Here is a 9,145-nt window from a genome sequence, read left to right on the forward strand (position 1 = left end):
AAAAGAACCTGCCTGGAGCGAGTGAACCTTCGTTTTCATTGATTCTATTTCTCTTCCGACTGGCTCTATTTTCCTGGAACCCATTTATCAATACAGTCCTGGCTCTATATGCCAGCAAGAACCAGTCTCTCTGCATGGGAACCATGAGGGGAGCCCCAGCCCAGCTTTGTGTGAAGTTAATTTAAATGTTTTGCAGACCCACATTGAGGGCTGGAGTTTCACACTTTGAGGGTTCATTCCTAGAGTCTTTCTTTTGGGTTTTGCCTAGGCAATTTTTTTTTTAAAGAATATAACACGTTCCTGTAGAAAACAGTAACATATAGCACACTTAATATTTTTGTTGAGGAAAATCTTGTGCTAACATTCCTTTAATGAAATAAAATTTTTATGCGTTACTGTGGTGTGTGTGTGTGTGTGAGTGTGTGTTCATGCACACATGAGTGCTAGAGCATCCCTGTGGTAGTGGTCAGAGGACAACTTCTGGTGTTAGCCCTCACCTTCCACCTTGTTTGAGACAGGCTTTAGAAACTAATTCTTTTAGAATTTCATTCAGTAGGTTATAAATATTCACTCTCTCATTCAACTCCCCCAGATCCATCCACACCCCTCATTCCACACCCACTTAACTTTGTATCATCTTTTTTATTGTTTTAAATCCACCCAGTCCAGTTTGTGTTGGTCATGTACTCTGGGATTGGGACCATCCACTGGAGCATAGTCTGTCACATATGAACTCACAGTGGTTGGAGCATCCAGACCTAGGTGAGTTCAAGCCAAACAAATTCCCAGCATGGACATGACAGGAGGGTTCAAAGTCCCACACCTACCCAAGGAAATATTAGCAACTCAGCTTCTGGGAGAAGGACAGTCAATTTTCTGAAAGGGTCTGGCCCTGGGAGGGAGGCAGTGTCTTTTGCTGTTCACTGCTGAATGTGCCAGGCAAGCTGGCCTGCAAGCTGTAGGCAATTCTTTTGTTTCCACCTCCCATCTCACCTTGGGAATGGTGGGATTTCAGAATCTAGCCCTGGGTCCCAACTCCTGCATCCAATTCTTTGTAGGCTCCGGAGATACATTGTTAAAACTGTATGCTTCACAGTGTGTGCTGTATTTATTGAGTCATCCTTACAGCCCCAAAGTAGTTATTTAAAATTTTTTATTATATTATTTGCTATATTAAATAATATATTTAGAATGTTTGATAACAAACAATATTGAAATTAACTTATTCCTAGTTTATTTCACAATTAAATGAATATCCATGGAATAAATCTTTTGAACTAAAACTTCTGGGACAAAATATCCCTGCAGAGTAATTTTGATGGGTACTAATAAAGTGCTTTTCATAAATTTTCCCAGTTTTCACTGCTAACAGTGGCTGAGAGGTTTTTCTGATGTGGTCTTGTCAACAATCTTTTTTTTTTTTTTTTTTTTAAAGATTTATTTATTGATTATATGTAAGTACACTGTAGCTGTCTTCAGACACTCCAGAAGAGGGCGCCAGATCTCGTTACGGATGGTTGTGAGCCACCATGTGGTTGCTGGGATTTGAACTCTGGACCTTCGGAAGAGCAGTCGGGTGCCCTTACCCACTGAGCCATCTCACCAGCCCCGTCAACAATCTTAGTCATTCTTTTATTCTTGTTAACCTGAGTGTGGTTTGATTAGTATTTATGTAAATGAAGGTGAATATTTTATGCTTTTTCTTGACTATATTTTTATCTATCTACCACCAGCTATTAGTGGCCATTAGCTCCTCAGCTAGGAGTGAGACTGCATGCCTACCTCTCCCCTCCATGTTGTGATCTTGTCTGGTTTGAGTTTGCACAGGTCTTGGGCATGGTATCACAATCACTGTGAGTTCCTATGTGGTTGGTCATATTCTAGTGAATGGTCCCATACCCAAGGGTATTTTGAGTTTTGAGTCATTTCTATTTATACTTTGCCAGCTCTTTATTGGATTATAGATGTGTGTGTGTGTGCGCGCACACATGTGTGTTTATGTGTGTTCACATGTGTGTGTAGGCCTCCAAGGGCAATGCCCTTAGGTAGTAATATAAATTCATGCAGGTACACACACACACATACGCCATCCTAAAAAGAAGGAGGAGGAGGAGGAGGAGGAGGAGGAGGAGGAGGAGGAGACTGTTGTTCTACAAGTCCATTTTAGGGGTATACCAAAGACCTAAATCCTGCCACTGGGCCCCACCTCTTAATGGTTCCATCATCTCCCAATAGTACCAAGCTTAGTGCCAAGTCTTCAATACATAGGCCTTTGGGGAACATTCCAGACTCAAATTATAGCTAAGACATATCCACAAATGTTTTATTTAATGTTGCTTTTTTGTCATAATTTTTGTGTTAATTACTTTTTTTTTTTTTATTGTAGAGCAAAACATACAAGAAAAGTAACATGAAGAAGGAAAAATTCATCGGGGATTGTGCTTCGAGGATACAGTCTATTCTGGCAGGGAAGGTGTGGTGATGAGAGAGGCTTCAGCTAGGGTAGCATGAGGCAGCTGGTCACATTGTGACTACTGTCAGGAAGCAGAGGGTGACAAATGCTGGTGCCAAACTGACTTCTTCCTTCTATTCAGTTTGGGACCCCAGCCTGTGTGATGCTGCCACCTGTATTCCCTGCTCTCAGATGCTCTCAAATATACACCCAGAGTAATATCTCCTAGGTGACTTCAAATCGACTCAAGTTGACAGGGATGATTAATCATCATAGCCAAGATGCCCTTCCCGACTCTAAAGAATTTTCTATTCTCTCTCTCTCTCTCCCTCTCCCTTCTTCCCTCTGTTTCTCTCTTCTTTCTCTTTTTACTTTGGAATCTTTGCCTAGCATTTATGAAAGGAGACAGGCTGGTCATGGGAACTCACTGGACAGACAGATTAGTTAAAATGACTGCTTTAGGGTCACTGAGAGACCCTGTGAGAAGAACAATAGTAAAAGACACCTGCTGCACCTCTCTGGCCTTCTCTGGCTTTTGCCTGTGTGTACCTGTGCATACATATGGACCTCTCCAAAACTATATACAATTGCCATCTATTTAATGACTCCAAAACTATATACAATTTTTATACTATTTAATATAATAGTTTTAGTTCAACTATCCTTTGACTGAATCTCCCTAGAGGCTGGAGTGAGTTTCATAAATGTTACCAATAGGGTTCTAGTGTATTTGGCTGAAGTGGCAACCCAAATAGCTGAAACCAGGTTTGAAGATTATTACTAAGAAAATAATGGAGAGCATTATGTTTGAATACCAGGGGGAAAAAATGAGAGCTCAAATTCCAAGAAGCAGCTACAAAAGATATAAGCTAAGCAAGGGGCAACATGAAGGTGAGGGGAGAGATTGAAAACTGAACCTGAGACCCAGATTAATGGCACATTTTTATCCCAGCACTTGAGAGATAGAGACAGATGGATTTCTGTGAGTTTGAGGTTATTTTGGTCTACAAAGTGATTTCTAGGCCTGCCAGGGATACATAGTGAGGCCCTGTTTCAAAACAAAAAGCCAAATTTGAGTGCTGAGTATGTTCAAAAGCCTAATGATGCTGTTATACATGGGGCTAGCTTACAGAAGCTGTTCAAGACTGGGTAATTCTTTTTTTTTTGAGTAGTTCTTATTTATTAATTTCTGGTTCTGAGAATTGAACCCAGGGCCTCATTGATGCTAAGTACATGTTCTACCACTGAACTATAATCCCAGCTAGTGGACAACAACTAAAAATTGAGAGTAGTTAGTTGGATGTGTACAACTTGGGAAAGTTCTGAGAATAAGGTAGACCTTTCCTTTCTTTCTTTCTTTCTTTCTTTCTTTCTTTCTTTCTTTCTTTCTTTCTTTCTTTCTTTCTTTCTTTCTTTCTTTCTTTCTTTCTTTCTTTCTTTCTTTCTTCCTTTCTCTTCTCTTCTCTTCTCTTCTCTTCTCTTCTTTTTTCTTTTTTCTTTTTTCTTTTTTCTTTTTTCTTTTTTCTTTTTTCTTTTTTCTTTTTTGCCTTTCTTTTACACCAGCTTCCTGGTCTTAAAAATGGAAGCTCACTATATAGGCATCCAAGTTCCAGAGGCTCAGTTTTGTTTTGTTTATAGGCAGTATCTTGGTTTTGCTAAGTATCTGGTCTTGAACCCATGATCTTGTCTTGGCCTCCCAAGGAATAGTTCTGTTTGAGCAAAACAGGTTGGATTTCAGAGGTGAGACAAGCATCCATGAGGGAAGACTGCTGTTGAATGTAGGAATAGCTAGTCATAATCTTCTCAGCAATGTCCCTTTAGACAACTAAGGTCCTGGCTATCATAACAACCATAATGACCCCCATTCACCAGGAGACTTTGCCTGCTACTTTATAGAGAAAGTAGATGCGCCAGAGGGATATTAGCAAAAAAACAAAAACAAAACAAACAAACAAACAAACAAACAAAAAAAAAAACCCCTCTAACAGATCCAGCTTTGTATGCAATGAAAATGGAGTGTTTTCTTTTCTCTTTAAGGCCCTTCCCTAGTTGCCTCCCTATCTGTCTTGCTAGGGCATCTGTTCCCAGAACATTACCAAAACCAGCAATTGTCAGTAACCTGTTATTACATGCACACATACAATTGGTGAGTTAAAAATATAACATTTTTATTGTGTCTCCCCTAAGTTCATATGTTGAAGTCTTTATCCCTAAAGCCTCAGGGTTCTACTGTTGTCTGACCAAGAATCTATAAAGAAGTAATTAGGTTACAATGACTCCCCTGAGGTGGACCCAAGTCTTGTGTGATTGATATTCTTCTGGGAATAGGTGATTGGGACATACATACACACAGAGGGAAGCCCCTGTAAAGACAGATGAGGAGATGGCTATCTGTGAGGCAAGAAGAAAGGCCCCAGGAAGAGTCAGCCTTGCTGAGACACTGATCTTGGACTTCCAACCTCTGGAACCATATAGAAATAAATGTCTGTAGGTAAAGTCTTGAAGTTGGGGAATTTTTTTTATTACCACATGTGTACTTTTTCCTGCATATCTGTGTAGCACATACATGTACAAAAGAGGGTGATAGATCCTTTAGAACTGGAGTTACAGACAATTATGATCTGTCATGTGAGTGTTGAGACATTAGAGCTCCAGGGAACTTTAAAAAATAATTTTTAGTTTTATGTATTGTGTGGTATTGGGGGGCAAGGGCAGGGTCAGGGTCTGTGCATATGAACGATGGTGGCCTTGGAGGTCAGAGGCATTGGGTCCACTGAACTTGGAGTTGTAGGTGGCTGTGAGTCACCGAGCATGGGTGTCAGGAACTGAGCTCAGGTCCTTTATAAGAGCAGCGCCCACTCTTAACCACGAAAGCTTTGGGCTGAAGGCCCAACAGTTGGGGAACGTGGACACAGTAAGCCCAAGCAAGCTGATTCAGTGTAGTAAAGAAGAAGATACAATGGCCGAAGTGACCTGGGCCTGATTCAACAAGCAGCAACTAGGCATTATCCTGTGCATTCAACACGCTTCTAAAGAAGGGAAAGGGAAATTTGTCATCACAGCCATGTGGAAGCAAGCAAGCAAGCAAGCAAACAAACAAACAAAACCAAAAGAGTTCCTAGCATGGTGTCCTCTCAGGGATGCCTTGGGGGATTAGTGCCAATTTGAGTTCATCTCATTATGTAGTTGCCAGTGAGGGTATTTTTGAAGAGAGAACAGGGAAAGCCCATTTTCAGTGTCCTTCTTTGTACTCTGAACACTCAGATTTTCATTATTGGGGAATTCTAGCAGGGTCATATCCCATCTGGAAGCGTTAGAACAGATTTTGTTTCTCTCCCCTTTTTAAGTCTCTTTGATGTGGCTCAGCTTATGGTCTCTTGCCAATAGTTGACATCTTGAAATGCCACTATAAAAATCTTCTTTCACTTCCTTTCACATTAAAAAAGGTTACATTTATGTATTAGTGTATGTATTAGTGTATGCGTGTGGGTCCAAGTGTGGAGGCCAAAAGACAACATGAAGGTCTAATTTTTTTTTTTTTTAAGGGCCAGGTCTCATGTAGCCCAGGCTGGCATCAAGTCACTAGATAGGCAAGGATATGAGGATGACTTTGAATTCCTTATCTTCCTGCCTCAGCCTCTCAAGTATTGAGATTACAGGCAAAAGAAATTACTTTTTGTTGGGGTTCAGGTATCGTCTCACAAACCACATGAACACCTATCTTAGTTAGATAAGGATAATTTATTGAATGTTCAACCAAAGACTGGTCAATCAAGGTCACAGCTGAGACTTGGGAGCTAAGGCTGGACCTTGAATTTTTCTCAGGGACAACTGATAAAGGCTAAAACCAGAAAAATCACAATGAGCTCATATGCAGGAGCAGGAAGGGGTGTTCAGCTCTGACTTAAGCTATTTTAGATATAACAGTTCATATTGATCTTTGATTTGATGGGTCCTATGTAAAGCTTTGTAGAATTTCTTAAGATTAGCAAATCTCAGAACATATAGAACATAATGGTATGTGGTCAGCATGACTCTGCTCTGAATAAAGTTATTTTCTGTGTCAGTGACTGGCAGGCATGTTACAGCAACATTGTGAAATAGCTGGCAGGCATGAAACAAAATGGCTATGTTAGAGGAGCATACCTTAACACTTGAGTGAACTATCTAGTGGCATTAAATATATCCATCATGTTGCACGAACACTCACTGTTTAGCTCCAAACTTTCCCTTTACCCTAAAAAAGAAAACTCATGTCCAAAAGGCATTTGCTCCCCACTTCTTCTCACTCTTAGTCCCAGTAATCATCATCCTGTGTTCTATCAACTAGGAGACAAGGCTGAGCATGCTTGAGAGGGGTTATCTAGTCTAGTTTAGCTTCAGGGCATAACAGTGAGAGATTATCTAGACTAGGCTAGCCTCAGAGCATGCCAGGCCAGTGAGGGACTATCATCTAGATTAGGTTCATTGAGGGTATCATTCATGGTCTGAGATCCCGAACTGAGTAGGAGAAAATAAGCTGAGCACAAGCGCTCAGACTGCTTCCTGACTGCAGTGATGACCAGCTGTCTAAATCAGCTGCCGAGATTTCCCTGCCATGATGGATTGTATCTCCAATCACAGACCACAAACAAGCCCTTCCCTTCCTGAGACTACACTATGTCAGATATTTTGTCACAGCAAGGAAAAAAAAAAAAAAACTTTAATTTTGACTTGGAATAGCATTCTCACAGGCTTGCTTTAACTGCTAACGGTCCACTCCAGGGCTATATCTTGTTTATCTATGCATGAGCACTTACACCTCTTCCCTCTTAGGTATAGTGTATCACACTGCCACGAATGTGCATTTACAAGCATTTGAGTTTAAGGTTTTAATTCTTTTGAGCATATGTTGTCATATGCTGTGCAAGGACATTTTGGTAAATGCTAATATGTCATGGTAGTGCCCATAAAACTGTAACGAGGCTGAAAATTTTCTGTCAACTTTGACATCAGAGCTGATACAGCATCATAGTGCAACACATTACTCTGTGGTGATGCTGTCATTCAAAAGCATAGCATATATAACCATGCATGGTATATGACAGTTATAGTGATAATAAATGACTGTGCTCCTGACTCATGTGTTTGGTATTGTCAATTTAGAGCATGCATCTACTTGAAAAGAAGAGTTTGCTGTCAAAAAAATATGCGGTGTGGCACCAGCAGCAGCTTCACCTGCCTTGCTTATTGCATCTTTTAATTGCCTCTAGAGACATGTAGACTGGTGGATTTAGAGCCTCTAGGATTGTGCAATACTCTCTAGGGTGTTCACACAAAGATAAACTCACTCATCACGCATATCTGAGAACCTACCTCATTGCTGAGTATCTAAGAGAGGGATGATTAGAGCACATAGGAATTCCATTCCAATTTTATTGTTTAGGAGTCTATTAAAATTATGAGTTCTTATTAAATTTTCCTTATTAATATTTATTTCCAGTTTATCAAAGTATAATTGCTAAATAAAAGATGTTTATATTGGGTTGGGAATTGTAGATCAGTGGAAGGGTATTTACTTCATGGACAGCCCTGGATTTGAATCCCAGAACAGTAAGGACAAAATTGTAGATATTTCTATTGTGCAATGAGATATTTTGAAACATTTATCCATGGTTGAAATGGTGATCTCAATCAGTATTATTAATATATCTATTATCTTTCTTATTTTCTTTAATTGAAGAAGTGATACACACATTAAGAATCTAAATGAGATGAAAGAGGACACAGGAAAAGGATCTCTCCCACCTCCTCTCATTTTTTCCTGCCATTTTCCCTCTCTAAAGTAGGTATTGGCTCTCGAGAGTGAGTGATCTCTTCCATGCATTTTGTATCTGTTACCCTTCTCAGGCTTGCACAACTGGAGTGCGGACACTGTTGGTTGTACTTTCTGTTCTGCTTGGAGACAGGCATCTGGTCATGGTCTGCAGTGAGGGGTGTGTGTTAGTTACTTTTCTCACTGTTGTAACCACATATTAGACAGGAGGAAGGATGTATTTTATTTTGCCTTACTGTGTAAGAAGGGACACAGTCCCATGTCAGGGAAAGCATGGTGGCAGGAACATGAGGTAGCTGGTCACAGCGAGTCTGTAATCAGGAAGCAGAGTACAACCAGAATGTTGAAACCTCAAGGCAAGCCTCCAATGAGGTAAATCCAACCTGTGCCTCAACACACACACACACACACACACACACACACACACACACACACATCATATATGTACTTAAAACATGAGATTCTTTTCTTAATTAAAAAAAAGCAAAAAAAAAAAAAAAAAAAAGAAAGAAAACCAACCCCCCCACAAAAAACTTTATCGTGTGGTTCATGGGAGTGATCTTTATAGGGATAATATGTCACCAAGGCAAGTGACTGGGCATTTCTTTGAAAAGTTTTACAGCTTTTCAAAACAGTACCACCCATCATGGAGACAATTCTACACTCAAAGGATGTCAGGGACTGTACATGGAGCAGCTGGGGCGTGTGTGACTGGGGCTGGGGTCCACTTTCCTGGTCCCCCCCTTTTTTTTGTACCTATTTTTCAGTAGCTGTTGGATGAGAGGTTGCTCTGAATGTTGGTCCTGTGGCCGCCTATCCTGCCTTCTGGGTGTGTTGAGAGGGTGGTTCAGTTTAATACATAATTGTGCTTTGGAATG

The sequence above is a fragment of the Mus caroli genome, unplaced genomic scaffold (genome assembly GCF_978045245.1).
Source record: "Mus caroli unplaced genomic scaffold, Mus_caroli_1 scaffold_7, whole genome shotgun sequence".
Taxonomy (NCBI): domain Eukaryota; kingdom Metazoa; phylum Chordata; class Mammalia; order Rodentia; family Muridae; genus Mus; species Mus caroli.